The sequence below is a fragment of the Topomyia yanbarensis genome, chromosome 2 (assembly GCF_030247195.1).
Source record: "Topomyia yanbarensis strain Yona2022 chromosome 2, ASM3024719v1, whole genome shotgun sequence".
In the NCBI taxonomy this organism is placed as follows: domain Eukaryota; kingdom Metazoa; phylum Arthropoda; class Insecta; order Diptera; family Culicidae; genus Topomyia; species Topomyia yanbarensis.
Genome location: NC_080671.1, coordinates 27,539,927 through 27,556,450, shown reverse-complemented (window position 1 = coordinate 27,556,450; position 16,524 = coordinate 27,539,927). Strand labels below are relative to the sequence as shown.

The following is a 16,524-nucleotide window of genomic DNA, read 5'->3' as shown; positions in this document are numbered from 1 at the left end:
TTTTGTGAACCATTCCACAAACACAAAAATAATAAATCTGTATTTTAGCGCAGTTTTCGTTTTCTTTCCGGACATCACATCGAACTTTATCAAATGAATGGTCACTATTACGTTCACATGAATATTATAAGACTAGGAACAACGTTGCATGAAAGTGAAAATGATTTGGGGTATCTTCATAATTTGTGAACTGATTCTCTAGCGCGCACGGTAGATCGGCAATAATATACTATGAATCATGAACCAGTTTACGAATAAAATAATGATACATACATAATATTTTTAATATTCTTAAGACATTAACATAAAATTGCATTTATTAACTGTATCATGAAAGTGGAAACATATTTTATGATTTTGTCAACAATTTCACGAGCATGAAACGTGAATCATGACTAATACCGGTTTACGGGGCCTGATTAGATCCATCAATAGGAGTTATTACAACATTTACAAAAAGGCGTAATATATCATTGGATCACAAAGACGGAATTTATCAGCGATATAATGGTTTTGTGAATTATTTCACGAGCACGACATTGAGATCGTGTGTAATATACTATATTTGAATTAGGAACTAGTCCTCGGAGCAAAATTGATCCATAAATAGTATTCTGAATTGCAACAGTTCTGGTAAAAATATCAATACACAGAAAGGTAGGGGTTTCAGCGTGAACAAAAAACAAATTTTTTGCAATTCTTTTTAAAAAATTTAGGTGAAGCGATTTGATCAAAACGTTTGTACATTATAATGTATTATTTCAGTAACATTCTGTAATTTTTCTATGCAAAGATAGCGACAAGCGACTTGGTGACGAAGCTTTTAGTAGAACGTCTCTGGAAAAAACACGATTTGCGGGGTTAACCCCTACGTTGAGTTTTTGAGATAATTTCTCAATTAGGTTAGTTTTTTACTCATAAAATGGAGGAATTTTTCGTAAAAATAGCGATTCCGCGATTTTGTGAGTAAAAAACTCCTTTAATTGAAAAATTATCACCTACGTTAGCTATTTTATACATAGTATATGTATGCAAAGTGTGTAACAAATCGGTTAGGTAGTTTTTGAATGGCATAGACAGCGCAATCGTGTTTTTTCCAGAGACGTAGAAACACAAAGCTTCGTCACCTAGTCGCTTGTCGATATTTTTGCTTGAGCTTGAGCTTGTGCGACCACTCCTGACTGCTACTCCGTTATCGACTAGCTTAAGTTGCATGGGTAATCAGTAGTAATTTTGCTTGGGAGTAGCGAAACATCTTTCAATGTGCAACTCCTGGTAATCCAATTAGGCCCGCGCGTAGATCGCATATACTACTGCGCACTCCACGTATCGAGGGAGGAGGATATTTGTTAGTAAATAGAGGGGTAATATTATAAATGCTCTAGTTATTTTCCATCAGCCAATTTCTACTAATTCGCTTCACCCAAATTTCTGAAAAAATCGCAAAAAGTGTTTTTTTACGTTGAAAGCCTTGAAATAGCTGTGAAATTAAAAACATTAAAGTTACAAATATGATGTCTTCAGCAAAGTTGTATGTGAAAAAGGTTGTTCTACAAATTGCGGAATACTTGATTACTCTACCTCATCTTATTTCGAAAGTTATTCTGAAAAAATAGCGTGAACGGACAAATGTCGTGACTAACAACTTATATTTCAATATAGGCGCCCTTTTTCAAAACTTCGGAACAAAAACGATGTAAGGTTTCAAACGCTTATATCTTTTGTTGTACTGAATGGATTTAATCAATTTCTTCGGCATTTTGTCGAAAATATTTGTACCAATGTTGCATTAAATTTTGGAACATGTTGGACATTCATTATCAATGGAAAAAAAGTGTTTTGAAAAATCTTTCGAAAACGACTCGGAAAAGTGAAAATTTTCAGCCCATCCCGCACAGAGCCGTCAATATGGTGCACCAACCGAACAATAAAATGATGAGAAGTTTTAAATATAGGTCCACTACATGTTGGTTCCTATGATTATTCGTATTGGGTTGCTTGACGAGAGTAGTTGGTGGGGGAAAGCCGGCACATTCGTTTTGGTTATGCCATTAGAAGCCGGACGGAAAGGCTCATACACGGCACGAGAACGAGCGAGAAAGCGATAGTCGTGCATATTAGCGAAAGCGTTACGTACATTTTGAACCTTAATAACATTCCTTCCACTAAACGGATTGCTAATCTTGTTTCATAAATCGGAAGGAAAACGATCAACGCTTGTTTCCGATACATTGTTTGCTATATAAAATTTGTTTAAACTACTTTAAATGAGAATCAACATTAATGATAAAACCTATAAATAGGGGTGTCGCAGCTTTTCTCAAAGCCAGACGTGTGTAAGACGCAGTGCATAACGGACGTGCGTGCTAGGTGGTCGTGAGAAGCTGCATCGGACGACCAATCAAATCGGCTACCACTGGAGAGAAGAAGAAAAACGTTGGTGGAGGTGGTGGCTGTGAGAAGGCCAAAAAGCCAAAGGCTAAGAAACGCAGTCACTGAAAAGGCGGTAGCAACTGCCACTAAAAATGCTACCAAAAGATCGAAGCCTGCAGGGCACAAGCCGAAGATTCCAAAGCCAAAGAAGGCCGCCAAACCTGCCAAGAAAGCTGCCCGAAGAAGCTAAGTAAATTCATGCGTCTCTAATGTTGCCAACAGTCCTTTTCAGGACTAACAAAATACTAAAGAATTAGTGGTGCCTATTTACCGTTAGCGCTGTCAATTGTAGATGGATTTGCGTCATAGTTATATGCAAACCGTCCTTAGGATGAATATATAATGGAAAAATAATGTTATTAAGAAGTTCTTTTTATTAATTTGTATAATTAAAAATAATTATCATATAAGAAAATATTTTTCTAATTAATCTACACACCCGAAGGTTTTTGCAAATCCTGCCAAGAAAATCAGTGAATATGGCAACTCTACCACTAAGCGAAAGCTGCACCAAAACGAATGATGAAAATATTTTCATTTATCGCACAAAAGGATGGCCTTCCATCTGCATCGAAAAGTTAATAAATAGGAACGCCTTGATGCAAAGCATACTCATTTGGTATGACCTGCGAAAGGGGAATGTTCATATGTGTATACGCAGTTGAAACAAATCGTCGGCAAGGTTTGAAGCGTTTCAAAAGATTCTCGTCGTGTATCACCATAGTTATCTTCAAACCGTCCTTATTAGGACGAATGCATAATGGAAAAAGAATTTAATTAGAAAGTTTCTTTTATTAACTAGTATTAAGTTTGCGCTTGTTAATTCTATACTTTACTGAATAGATTAACGAACGGGATCCCCAGGAAAATTTCGCTGAGCCCGGTGAATCGAACTTAATGCGTAAAATTTAGCCATTTGAAAGATATACAAGTAGAATTTTAAGAATATGATCATCGCGGTTATGTCCCGGACATTACCCGCCCCTAGTTTTTCGCTAAGCGGGATTCATTTCTGTACGCTAGGAAAAAGATTCCGATGGTTGTTTCGAGAGATTTTAACATTGATATTTCAAAGCAAGAAAATATGAAATTTGTTCATTTCATGAATGAATGTCTCAACGAGCTTAGAATCCAGCGCATCCCCTATGAACGCAGACGCCAACAACAAAGGTTCTTTTTAGAACCACCATAATTATTATAAAGAATAACTTGAAACATTCCCACATATTTCAGTGAGTAACATTCGATTTGAATTACAAAGTCACGACACTCCGGTTTTTTTGTCCCGCGGACCATTTTGTAATCATCCAGGGTTGTTGCGAACTCCCACGGCTTACTATTGTACTACCCAAATATTATTTTCAGTCTGTCACAAAAAAGCTCCTTCCGAGATAAACTACTTCACGGCCGCCTAGGAGTCCGCTGAGCCCAGGTCGAAAGTCACACCGCAAGTGGTGATATGTACTCAGCGATGAGCAGTCCATTCGAAATTTATCTTCATAGTGTATTTTGATAGTATTTAACGCACTAATGACAAGTTACTCGAAAACTGAATAATAAAAATCTTCAAAGTCACATATGAAGGCTGCAGCACAGTTACTCGAAAAAGGTTTTATTACAAACTTGTTGAACATTGTATTGTACTGTGTCAAGTCTTGTTTCGACAATAATTTTCAGATCATGCAAAAAATCAGATATCGACATGCATTAAAGTTGTACACACGTATTCGTGATGGTTTTAACATGCTCATCATAGCATGCTGTGCGTTGGTGCGTCATCTTGGTTTTTTTTTCACTTTTTTGAATGGTGTAAATTCTACATTTCCACAGTGTAGTGCTTGAAAATGAAGATCAAATTGAGGTTTTGGACACATGGTTAAGTAGAAAGCGTGTAACTAAGGAAATAATTGGCGTGTAAAATCTATCATAAACAACTTTGGGGAACACGGCTCTTTCGATGAACTGTCAGGAAGTAACAGGGAACCCAAATATCTAATCAGTAAGAATAAAGCAATGGAGGGACGGGCATAGCGTAGTTGGTAAATCGATTGTCATGTATGCAGATCACTTGGGTTCGATTTCCAACACCACACATAGAATTATAGGATAATTTTTTTTAGAGATTTTTCTAACCCAAAAAAGAAATGAATGTCCCTAAGATTATAGAGGTAATCGAAATTTGGCCAATAAAGCAAGAATGAGCTGCAGAACGAAACGGATTAACTTGAAGATCGATAAAACGCAAAAAAATCGTCAAAATGTAGAATAAAAGCAACGTGCTGCATCAAGGACCTGGAAATTATATTAGCAAGCATTGCATCAAGATGATCCGTGTATTTTGATTGACGACGAGAGCTATGGGAAAAAAGATTCAGGATGAATGGAGGATGCAAGTGATGTGGAGAAAACTGCTGGTATGGCCAGCAATATGTTCCTGCGGTTTAAAGTCTACCATTTTTTACACTACCGGAACCGGAATTCTTTAGATCTGAGAACTGATGAAGTAGCTGGGAATATGTAGGAATTGGCTGAGCGTCCAGAAGTGTGATGAAACACATGTTAAAAAAATGATGACGGGTGTTCAATCAAAACTTTCAGGAATAATATTGTTTTCACAATGATAAAATTCATATTTCATTTTCATGATTTAAAAAATAAATATATCGATAACTTATATTTGAAACAGTTCTTAATGTCACCCATTCAAAAAGATGCCTTAATTGATACGAATTACTTGTTGTGAAGACTTTAAAGCTCTAATACTAATAGTTTAGTCAAAAATATTTTTGCGCGTCTAAATTTTGGATTCGGACAACTGTGTATTCGCTACGCGAGAACCGAAATGATTAAAACAAAACAAGCATGTGACGCGCATGGTTCATTCCCGGAATTTCGTAAAAAATAGCGAAAAACCACACCGCAGATGTAATTGAGAAATTTTTTCAATAAACAAACGGGTCATGGGTTGATTGGTGTGTCATACTTCCTATCAAATTACGAGTAATAACGTGTTTTAACCTTATCATGATGACGTTTTTTCCTTGTTTGCTAATTATTAAAATGTATAGCATGTACAGCGTTATTACTCAGTCGATTGTACATTACGACTCGGGTAACTTTCATTCAAATCGACCCCGATCGAGTTGGCGGGAACTATTGGAGAGCATTTTGAATATCTCATTTCTAGAGGTTGGATTCGAAGAGAGGAGAGAATGTGTATGTTCACGGGCGTGATCTGCCGTTAGCTGCAAATGTAACCTATGTGTCATATGTCGTGTGAAATTAGAATTATATTTCACCACTGAATATTTTTCATATTATTTTCTATAAATATTTAGTGGTGAAATTGCATTATAATTGGCTACATATCGATATTTTATCATGATTAGGAATATCCGGTACTTGGTAGTTTAACTAATGGCGCGATCTCCGTAGGGTGTTAAGTGCACTTGCAGACCCGGCAAAGAAGAGAGTCTTTGGAGCTAGCGTCAGTCCGGCGCTGGCTTAGTCCTGTCACTAAGTTAGTGTCGGATTCTGATGAGATGTGTCGAAACGCAAATTCCGTAAGTAATATAAAGGAGAGTTGTTTACAGATTTTCAAAACACAATACTGATTTATACAGAATATGCATTTCCCAACCAAAAGAGGTCAAACGATATAGTGAAACCGTTTTGTTAACAGTGAAGATTATTCTCTCTGTTCTGTTTTCTTTTATCTCATGCTTTAGTTTCAAACAATTGTTTCTCATTTTAAGGTAATTTTTTTATTTGAATTTAGGCGGGTGTCGGAACCATTTAGGCGGGTGGCATAGATTTTGAATATGCCATTTCTTCATTGAATACTGAAAATGTAGATTTGTTTAGAACTATACAGTTTTTTCAATACAGTCGTCTCACAGCTCTGGTTATGGCTAGTAGAAAGGATACCGTAATATAACGGATTCATCACAATTCGATAGTTGGACCAGCGCACTTTGACTTCTAGATTGAACCGAAATGGTTAGCCTCCTGCGATGCCTTTTGTTTTCACAATTTTCAATTTAGTAAAACAGAAACTACGAAGTTGGATCCTCTGTCGCCTTTTACGACACTTTAGCAGTTCACTCAACATTTGATTATATTGTGGAAGCGTGCGCGTTGAGTAAACAGGAGAAAAGGAAGCTGCGGGTGATTGTGTGTGGAAATAAAAAAAAACTTCCATCACCATCGTTTAGAATCAGCAGCAGGTTGCCACGCTGCTGTGCGTTCCCCATGCAACGTTTCTTGCTCAGATTGCACTCGCTCCCTTTGATGTCATCATCATCGCAACGGCTGACGAGCGGTTAGCAAAAACTTGTTGAGCGTACGCGAATGTAACGGCAAACGGCATAGTCATAGGAGCAAGGTTTAGCGACATGAAGTCCACTGAATGCGTTTTAGTTTACATTTATTCGTTGTGGTGACAAGAGTGAATATTCGTGCCATCCCTGCTTGTTTTGGTGACTTGTTGGCTGGTGTATTCGTCTCCTGAGTCAAACTAGCGTTGCTAGTGGATAACCGCAGGCGGGCAGATAACATCAGAAAACAACCGTGGTGTGGTGCTAAGCGTTCAAGAAATTCTTATTTGGATAGTTCTGGATCTATAGGATCGACACGAGACACGGTTCGGTTGGTGTGCTTGTTTTGTGCCAAGTACCGGTTGCAACCAGTGGCCCTTCGCCTTTTGCCCAGTGGGTGACAGATTTTCACGGTTTCTCGCTTGGCGGCCGGTAAAAATAACTCGAAAAATTGCTAGAAAGTAGCAAGTATAGTCGAAGTTTCACTTGGTGCTACAGAACGCATCGAACCGCGAACGAGAAAGGAAAGTGTCAAATCATACAAGTTTATCAGATACTGTCACCTACGATCATATTGTGCTGATTCACTGGTCAGAAAACAGAGAACGCAAGTGTATTCAAATAGTGCTTGAGTGCGATCATCGTCTAATTGAATCTAAATTTGTGGTCAAAAGGAAGATTAACCTAATTCTAAAGTGACTGCGACGTTGTCGGCTGGGTGCGCGATACACGGCGACTGGTGACCAGAGTTACCCAAGCGTGGAAAGCTTTGGGATAAATCTGTGTAGGAACATCATCAAACATCGATCCATCTGCTAACTTCACTCGAATCACACAGGGTCAACTGGCGTGCATCAGCAAACAGATTAGTCGCTGTAAGTGAACTTGTGTTTGAGTAAATGAGTCAAATGAACGAGGGCATGGAAAATACGGTTCTCACTTTAAAATAAAATCCAAAGGTTTGGCATCCCTCCTTCGCTTATTTGAGAATAAGAACTATTTGAGCAGAACTCTCGAGAAAAGCAGAGTGAAAATTATGGATAGATTCTGCAATTCGAACTCCAATTAAGAATCAAGAATATCTGAGAAAAGTCTTCATATAATAATAATAATAATAACATTGTGGAGAAAACTCTATAGCTCTTATCACTGATTTGTATTTGAAGTATTTAAAATTCGTTATCGATACCTAAGCTCGAGTGCTGATTGTTGTTTTGATACGTTCTAGATACTTCCAGTAAAGTATTATGGGCTCTGGATGTGATATCTGTGACAATTCTGATAGTTTATTTTGGCGACTAGCGTGAAGCGCAATGCTGCCAAATTGTTTTTAAAACAACTGTTTGCTTTTAGGTTCGGTCCATATTTTTTACATAATCTAGCCAAATGCATCGTTTTTTGATATGATCTGGAAAATCTTCGGAAAATTTCATAATAGCTCAGTAATAATCCAAGAGAAAGATTCTCATTTGACGTTAATTTAACAAAAACCTATATAATCCACCTAGTCGTGTAACTGTGCCTTTATCATTAATTAACATTAGAATACCATGATCTGCCACCTCTGGTATAAATAGTTATTGTTACATAATCGAATCGTAGCACTAGATCAAATTAAAATGTCAAAATTCCGCTGTTTTTCTAATTATTGTCAAATTATTACAATATTCAATGGGGTGGAATAGCAGACCTAAGAAAACAAATTTAATAATCAGTTTAGAACATCCAGTACGTTTTAATGTTACAAATATCATGGAACAGCAGTTTCAGACTAAGTTTGACCTTGACCTTTGGTAATGCAAAATATGAGGCATTACCTGTATATCGGCCCTGAATATTTCAATAGATATCGAGTAGCGATACATTGATGAGCGAAACACTTTTTTGGTGGATTTTACCAAATGGTCAACGAGAGTTTTATTTTTATCCATGACCATGGCTTGTTAATCTAAACAAATTGGTACACATTTTATTTGAATTTCAAAAAATATTTTATAGTTGTTTCTATATTTGAGGCCGGTTTTTCTAGAAATCCTTATCTCCGGTACTGGGTCCGACTCGAATAAAATTTAATGTTAGATTATTGAGACACTGCATCACTTATTTTACCCTTTCTTTGTGTAGGTCAGTCCATACATCTTCGAGAAACCGATGTGATCTTTATGGTGTATTTTACTATTTCCTCCGGTATTTCCGCCATCGACACGACTTAATGACTAAAGTCCAAAATAAAGTAACCCCACATAGTGTCTATGCAAACTCGAGATTTTTTACTCATTTCTCGAGGATTTAGAGCCAGTTCTTCAAAAAGACGCACCCCTTTGTCCGAGAGGACGTATTGAAGTGCTCCGATTTTGATGAAAACTTCGGCGTTTGTTTGTGCATAATATTATGTGGGATAAACTTCGTTCAAATGCAAAATTATTACTTCGAGGGGAAATGCGGTAAAACAGAAAATATAATTTAGTTTAGTTTTTCTGAAAGGGGGGGGTTGAAAATAGGGTACACCTTTTCGATTTATTATCGATACATTGAAAAGTATTCATATTAAACTTTGAACAAATGACAATTTTAAAAACGTTATTGCTCTTTGAAACAGCCTAGATAAAGGTATGTTTGTATGACTGATTTTTAGAATAACTATAAGCTACTGATTATAAATTTCTGAAATTCGCAAGACATTAATTTTTTTAGAATCTTCGTATTATTTAAATTCGATTCCTCAGGCTATTCTACCCTAATTTGACGAATTATAATCATATTTTTTTTGGTAAAATCTGGGCTTTAGTACGATTGAAAGAATTTCCTTTGAAAAATGCATCACGTACACTGTCTAGAGCGATATTTAATTAAAAAGGTATTTTTTCACATTGCATTTTGTCCATAGCCTCCTAAACTATTGTTTCACAACTTCAGAAACAATGAAGAGATAGAATGAATAAGTCGATAATATTTTGATTTAAAGTCGTGGTTATCCTCAGATTTTTCCACAAAATATGTGATGTGATCAAATTGGGTAGAATTGCGTGAGGAAAATTATAGAATTTTGAATAAAAAATTGGTTGAGGAGGAATCCCGAGTAAAAATATTTTTGAAAAATATGACGTTTCAATATGGAATATTTCGCAAATTTTTGGACCTCACAAAAAATTAAGCTTACTTTAAAATTCATCCATACAAACCTGCCTCATTCAGGATGTTGCAAAGAGCCATACTGCTTCTAAAATAGTCATTTCTTGAAGGTAAAATATTAATGCTTTTCAATGTATCGATACCAGTTTGTCTTCACATCTCGCCCTGAGCAGAAGCTAAAAATCGTCCCGCACAAGTGAAACAGTTAATTCTACCTACAAACCGATCGGTGCCTATCGCACAAGCAATCCATATCATATCAGTGCACAAAAAATATTATATTGTTTCTCCCGGCAGCGGAGTGAAATGAGTTTGCCAAATGAAACAAAAGTGCCCGTGCTACGGGATAACACGATTTCGATCAACTTTAATAAAACTCGTGTTAGACCCACAGTTCAGGAAGTGGAGCAATTAGTTAAAGTTAAAATGGAGCTTAACTCGCTGAAGTTACGTACATTCAGCTACATCACGTTAAAAACTGTGTTTTGATCACGTTTAGAAGTTTAGAACAGACAGAAAACTTCATTGAAAAGAACAACATGCAACACGAGGTCGAGTTTAATAACACCAGAATCAAGATCCCGGTGCATATGGAAAACGACATGGTGAACGTGCGTATCCATGATTTGGCCCCGCACACTAAGAAAGATTACATCAAACAAATCATTCGCAATTTGGAGAAGTAGAATCTATTACGAATGACACCTGGAGAAATTTTTTCGCCGGCATTCCCAACGGCGTTCGCATTGTGAGGATGCGAGTGACTAAACCAATACCATCTTACATGACTATCGACTGCAAATCTCCGAAGTATGGAGTGACCTATAAGCAAACAACGCTAATCACATATCCCAGGCAGACACCAACATGCCAATTCTGTAACCATACAGCCCACTACGGAAAAACATGCGCCGAAGCAACTAGTCAAAAGTCGTCTACTACAGCCAACTCTAACAACCAGCCACCGACACCTTCAGATAAACCAAAAACAACGATCCAATTAACTAATAATGCAGGTACAACGACCACGACAACCGCTCCCAAACCAACGACTAGCATCACCAATAAAGAAGAAAATACCGATGAAGGCGGATTTAGAACAGCGACCCGTAAGAACAAGAAACAACTAAGAACCTCTGATCGTGAACAGCAAGAAAGCAGTACCGATGATGACCTGGACGGGAATGAGAACGCGAGAGAAGACAGACTGAATGACCCCCAAACGGCATCACCGCCAAGGAAAAGGATCTCAACACGCAGCAGCAAACTGCGTCAACAAGATCTGGAAGACCGACATTCTTAGCATTTTATTTTGTTTTTTTATTTTTACTTATTGTAAAAAATTGAAAGACCCACGGCTCAGTTGTGCTAACGCAAATAGAATTAGATTTCATCAAGGTAAACCAGAGTTAGAGTTTTTAAAATGTTGACCTATTTCTTCGGATCAATTTTCAATACCTAGGGTTACCACCTCCGTTGAAACTTTTATCCGGAGATTTTTACTGTCCTCGGGGTAGACCTCAAGATAAACATGAGTAAGCGCTGACACTAGACATCAATTAGTTAAATCTAATACTTAATAAAATTTTGGAACACTTTCTAATGATTTAAATATGAATAAATTTCCTTTCTTCCTCCTATAGACCAAAATTTGAAATTTTTTACTCCCCTTCCTCCTTAGTAGATTTAAGTAGGCTTTTACCAACTAGTCCCTTCCATCACCAAAAGTCTACGTACACTATTTTGTGTATGGCAGCGAAATTCAGTTAAAAATGTTTGTTTTTTTTAAATATTTGATGATATAAAATATGTTTAGATTACTAACTTGTAGTACTCCTCTGTAGCTGTAAAATTCTGTTGCGAACGATGTTGAAATAAAAGTTATTGGCAATAAAATCTTGTCAAATGATAGTGGTGGGAATTTTTGAGGGTTAAATGAAAAATCTGTAGTTTTCTTGAGCTGGCAATATATTTTTCGGTTTTCTCAGTACAAAAACAATCTACAAAAGCCTTTTTGAAGCTAAACAAAAATTTGGGCAGCAGAGGGTTAATTTCACTATATCAGTTGGACTTATATGAATATCATGTAGTATGTAATATAATACAAGTGTAAATCCAAAGTGCTTGCAAATGTTTGTATAGCTGAATACTTTTTTTCAAAGTAAGTCACTCGAGTATATGTTAAGATATATTACTATAACAGTGCAGAATTGCTAAACTAGCTAGCACTTTTTGAGCCTTACTGGTGCATTCAAAATGGATAAACTATAAGAAATAATTTCAAAATAATGCTGTGTATGTGTACTATTACCTAGACTGAAATAGTTAACAAACCCTGCAAATAAATTTCATATTTGATGTGCAAATTCAATATTCCTTAGATAATTAGTAAACTACCTTATTCGATTAAGGAAACGAAACTATCCAAATCATTCCAAATACACCTATTTTTCTTATGTAATTAATAGTCATATAATCTGAGAGTATCATCGCAAAGCATGAAAGCTTAACTCAACAAGTAAAATTTGACGGACGTTTAAAGATTTTGAAATCAGTATAAATGATTGCAAGAGAGTAAAGCCATGTCAAGTGATCCTCGAATTTTTCACAAAATCACCGATTCTCATGAGATATATTTTATTGTATAGGGATCATGGTAAATAGCTTTTGGTATAAATATTTCGTTAAAACTCCTTTCTTTCCTTTGAGATATTAACCCTTAAACTTTATTGCATTATAAAATTGTAAATTTTATATCTCAAAAACTACTGAAGATAATTGAATGAATTTTTGTACACTTGTGGAATGATATTTATACTAACTCATAAAAATATTTCTTCTGTATTATTGTGTGAATGACGGTACTTTACATCTACTTAAAAATTTCAATTGTATTTTTTCTTGTGCTTATCACGCTAAAAAATTTCAAGCCCTATGTCAAATTACGCGTCAATCTTTCACCTTTAATAATCTGTATTGATAATTTTTCATTTTTGTTTCTATCGAGAGTTATGGATGATTTTGTAACGGTGCGTTCCTTCAACGCACGGCCCATTTTGATGCAACCCGCGAGAACTTACATATTGGCAACGCCGCATGTCGCAACGTCCTACTGCGCATCACTTTGGAAGTGTGCATCGCATGACTTAATGAAACCACATCTCTAGATTGGTGCAAAAGAACAAACTTTTCTATACGGATCATCAAATAGTAATGTTTTCCGGATATTTTGAGATACTTTTAGATTTTTTTGACCGAAGTGCACAACAAAAACAATAATTGTTTAATGAATGCTTTTTTATTTAAATTTAAACTTACTAGAAATAAAACTGCATCGCAAAGAACCGAAACATAACTTATATAATACGCTTATGTTATTGCCATCTTCAAGGACACTTTTGTAATGACATTTTCGTTTTTGACAGTGCACTACACCAGTGTAATCGGGGCTATACTCATTCAAACTTGGGTGTAATCAGTCTATCTCATGGTGTAGTGCCAGGTACAAACGAAAACGTTATTAGTCAATGTTATGAAACATTCATTATTAGTCTACAACATTATACAGGAAAAGAAAACATTTTATAAAAACAGCATTTTACATCGCATATTTATGTCTACTGAGTGATCTTACTTATAAACAACGAAGTGTCTTGCGAAAAAAGTTTACTTTGAATCTGTTTTTTAATTGCAGTGTTTTCTTTATCGCTATTGCTTCTGTTAATTATCTTAATTAGCGGTGCTAACATCTAGACAGAACCAACTGACGATAAATAGTGGCAATTTTGGACATAAGATACGCTCTTCCAAAGCGATGTGCAGTAGGACGTTGCGATATGCGGCGTTGCCAATATGTAAGTTCTCGCGGGCTGCATCAAAATGGGCCGTGCGTTGAAGGAACGCGCCGTTACAAAATCATCCATAACTCTCGATAGAAACAAAAATGAAAAATTATCAATACAGATTATTAAAGGTGAAAGGCGTAATTTGACATACGGCTTGAAAATTTTTAGCGTGAAGAACACAAGAAAAATACAATTTTTAAGTAGATGCAAAGTACCGTTATTCACACAATAATACAGAAGTAATATTTTTATGGGATAGTGTAAATATCATTCCACAAGTGTACAAAAATTCATCCAACTATCTTCTGTAGTTTTTGAGATATGAAACTTACAATTTTATCATGCAATAAAGTTTAATGGCTAATATGTCAAAGGAAAAAATGAGTTTTAACGAAATATTTATACCAAAAGCTATTTACCATAATCCCTAAACAATAAAATATATCTCACGAAAATCTGTGATTTTGTGAAAAATTCGAGGATCACTTGACATGGCTTTACTCAAGGGCAATTTCAAACTGTTTAACTCGAGTAAACACTTTGTTGTAGAAGTTTAACTATAATACTGCTTGAACCACCGGAATTAGGAAATAAAAACTTAATCAATCTACTTATTGTTAAAAATCGAACTTTTTCTTGTTACCATGGTAGTTTTACATTTCTTATAAAAGTACAGAATTCGCTTTAACTTTCAAGATTTTTTTCCGAGGCCCGGATGGCCGAGTCTTATATACCAATCGAATCAGCTCGACGATTTGGGACAATATCTGTGTATATTAGGGTGGGGCGTTGTTATATGGAAAAACGTAATCATAGCCACATCAACCGAGCACAGCACTTTTTTGGTACCTTTTGGGGTCCCAAACAACTGTGCAAAATTTGGGGTCGATTGGTGTTGACCCGGCGTGGCGCATTGCGTTTGAAATTTGTATGGAGATTAGTATTGGAAAACCTACATTTTTGCATTTTTAATTCTATAGACTACAATTCTTCCTGTAGTATGCCAACAAATAGATAGAAGTATAGTCCAGGATATGCTGAACAACTTTGCCGAAGGATGTATGGTGCTAGAATGTCTCTAAGCCAAGTTATAGATGTTCAAAGTTCGATACATCGAATTAAATGCCAAAAATCAGTTTTATTGCCAACACTGCGGGTGTGCCAATGGTATTTCATATAGCATTCCAAAATAACATTATATATTTTTGATTTACCACATTGGTATGTTTGGATGAATTATTCAAAAGCCTTAGCTCAATTTCATAAGCGTAGGTAGTTTAGCAATAGGGCGTAGTGAGGGGTGAGGGGGGGGGGGACTTTAACATGTAGAAATTCGAACTGAGATGTTGTCGAGTTGGAATGTTTCAGACGAATTATTTCAAAACATTTACACAATGTCCTACGCATAATAGTAACGATGAAATAAAACATACTGCATCCTTTTGCCTTGACTTTTATCAATAGAAGTTACGTTACAGACTGAATCAACTGATGTCCAGTTGATATGTCAGAGGATTGCATTGAATATATTTCAGTTTAATGCGCACTATGATTTGATGGGATGCTCATTTCGATGCTGTTCGGTCACCTGAAACAAAAATTGATGCAGGGATCTGGTGGATTTCATGTTGAAATCCAGAAATTAGCTTCACGCCTCGTGATCGAACAGCATAGAAATGAGCATGCTATCAAATCATGCATATTATACCGAAATATGACACATCAACTCAACATCGGTTGATTCAGTCTGTAACATAACTTCTATTGATAAAAGTCAAGGCAAAGGGATACAGTATGTTTTATTTCATCGTTACTATTATGCGTAGGACAATGTGTAAATGTTTTGAAATAATTCATCTGAACATTCCAACTCGACAACATTTCAGTTCGAATTTCTACATATTAAAGCCCCCCCCCCCCTCACCCCTCACTACGCCCTATTGCTAAACTACCTACGCTTATGAAATTGAGCTAAGGCTTTTGAATAATTCATCCAAACATACCAATGTGGTAAATCAAAAATATATAATGTTATTTTGGAATTCTATATGAAATTCCATTGGTACACCCGCAGTGTTGGCAATAAAAATGATTTTTGGCATTTAATTCGATGTATTGAACTTTGAACAGGTATAACTTGGCTTAGAGACATTCTAACACCATATATCCTTCGGCAAAGTTGTTCAGCATATCCTGGACTATACTTCTATCTATTTGTTGGCTTACTACAGAAAGAATTGTAGTCTGTAGAATTAAAAATGCAAAAATGTAGGTTTTCCAATACTAATCTCCATACAAATTTCAAACGCAATGCGCCACGACGGGTCAACACCAACCGACCCCAAATTTTTCACAGTTGTATGGGACCCCAAAAGGAACCAAAAAAGTGCTGTGCTGAAAAAGCGATCATTTTGCCCCACCATAGTGTATATGTGTGTGTGTATGTAATGGACAAACTTTCATTCGTGTTTCTCTGCAATGACTGAGCCGATCTTATCCAAACCAATTGCAAATGAAAGGTCTCATACCCAGACAGAACGCTATTCATTTGTTTTTGATTATGATGTTTAGTTCCGAAGATATGGATGTTTGCATGTTCAAAAAAGGCACTTTCTGCAGTTTTTTTGAAATTACTGTCGAAATTGACAACATAGATAAACAATTTATACATCTTCAGACAGTGTATACGAACGAACTGTAGTTTGTTGAAATCGGACTATTAGCGAAGGAGATATTTAACATCAAACGCGGATGACGGATTCTTGCCGTTTCCCAATATCTAGAAATAAGACCAAAAA

At 36.1% G+C, this 16,524-nt stretch overlaps 1 protein-coding gene across 2 annotated transcripts in view; it reads left to right on the top strand.

The window, feature by feature from the left end:
• The first annotated feature begins 6,738 nt into the window (after nucleotides 1-6,738).
• The window catches only part of LOC131678999 (excitatory amino acid transporter 3), a 96,085-nt gene continuing 86,299 nt past the window's right edge, over nucleotides 6,739-16,524 (top strand). Inside the window, exon 1 of one of the 2 annotated variants that reach the window (XM_058959507.1) lies at nucleotides 6,739-7,624. The gene's annotated coding sequence lies outside the window, so the exon portion shown is untranslated. The remainder of the gene's footprint in view (nucleotides 7,625-16,524) is intronic. The other variant, XM_058959506.1, reaches the window with a different exon arrangement.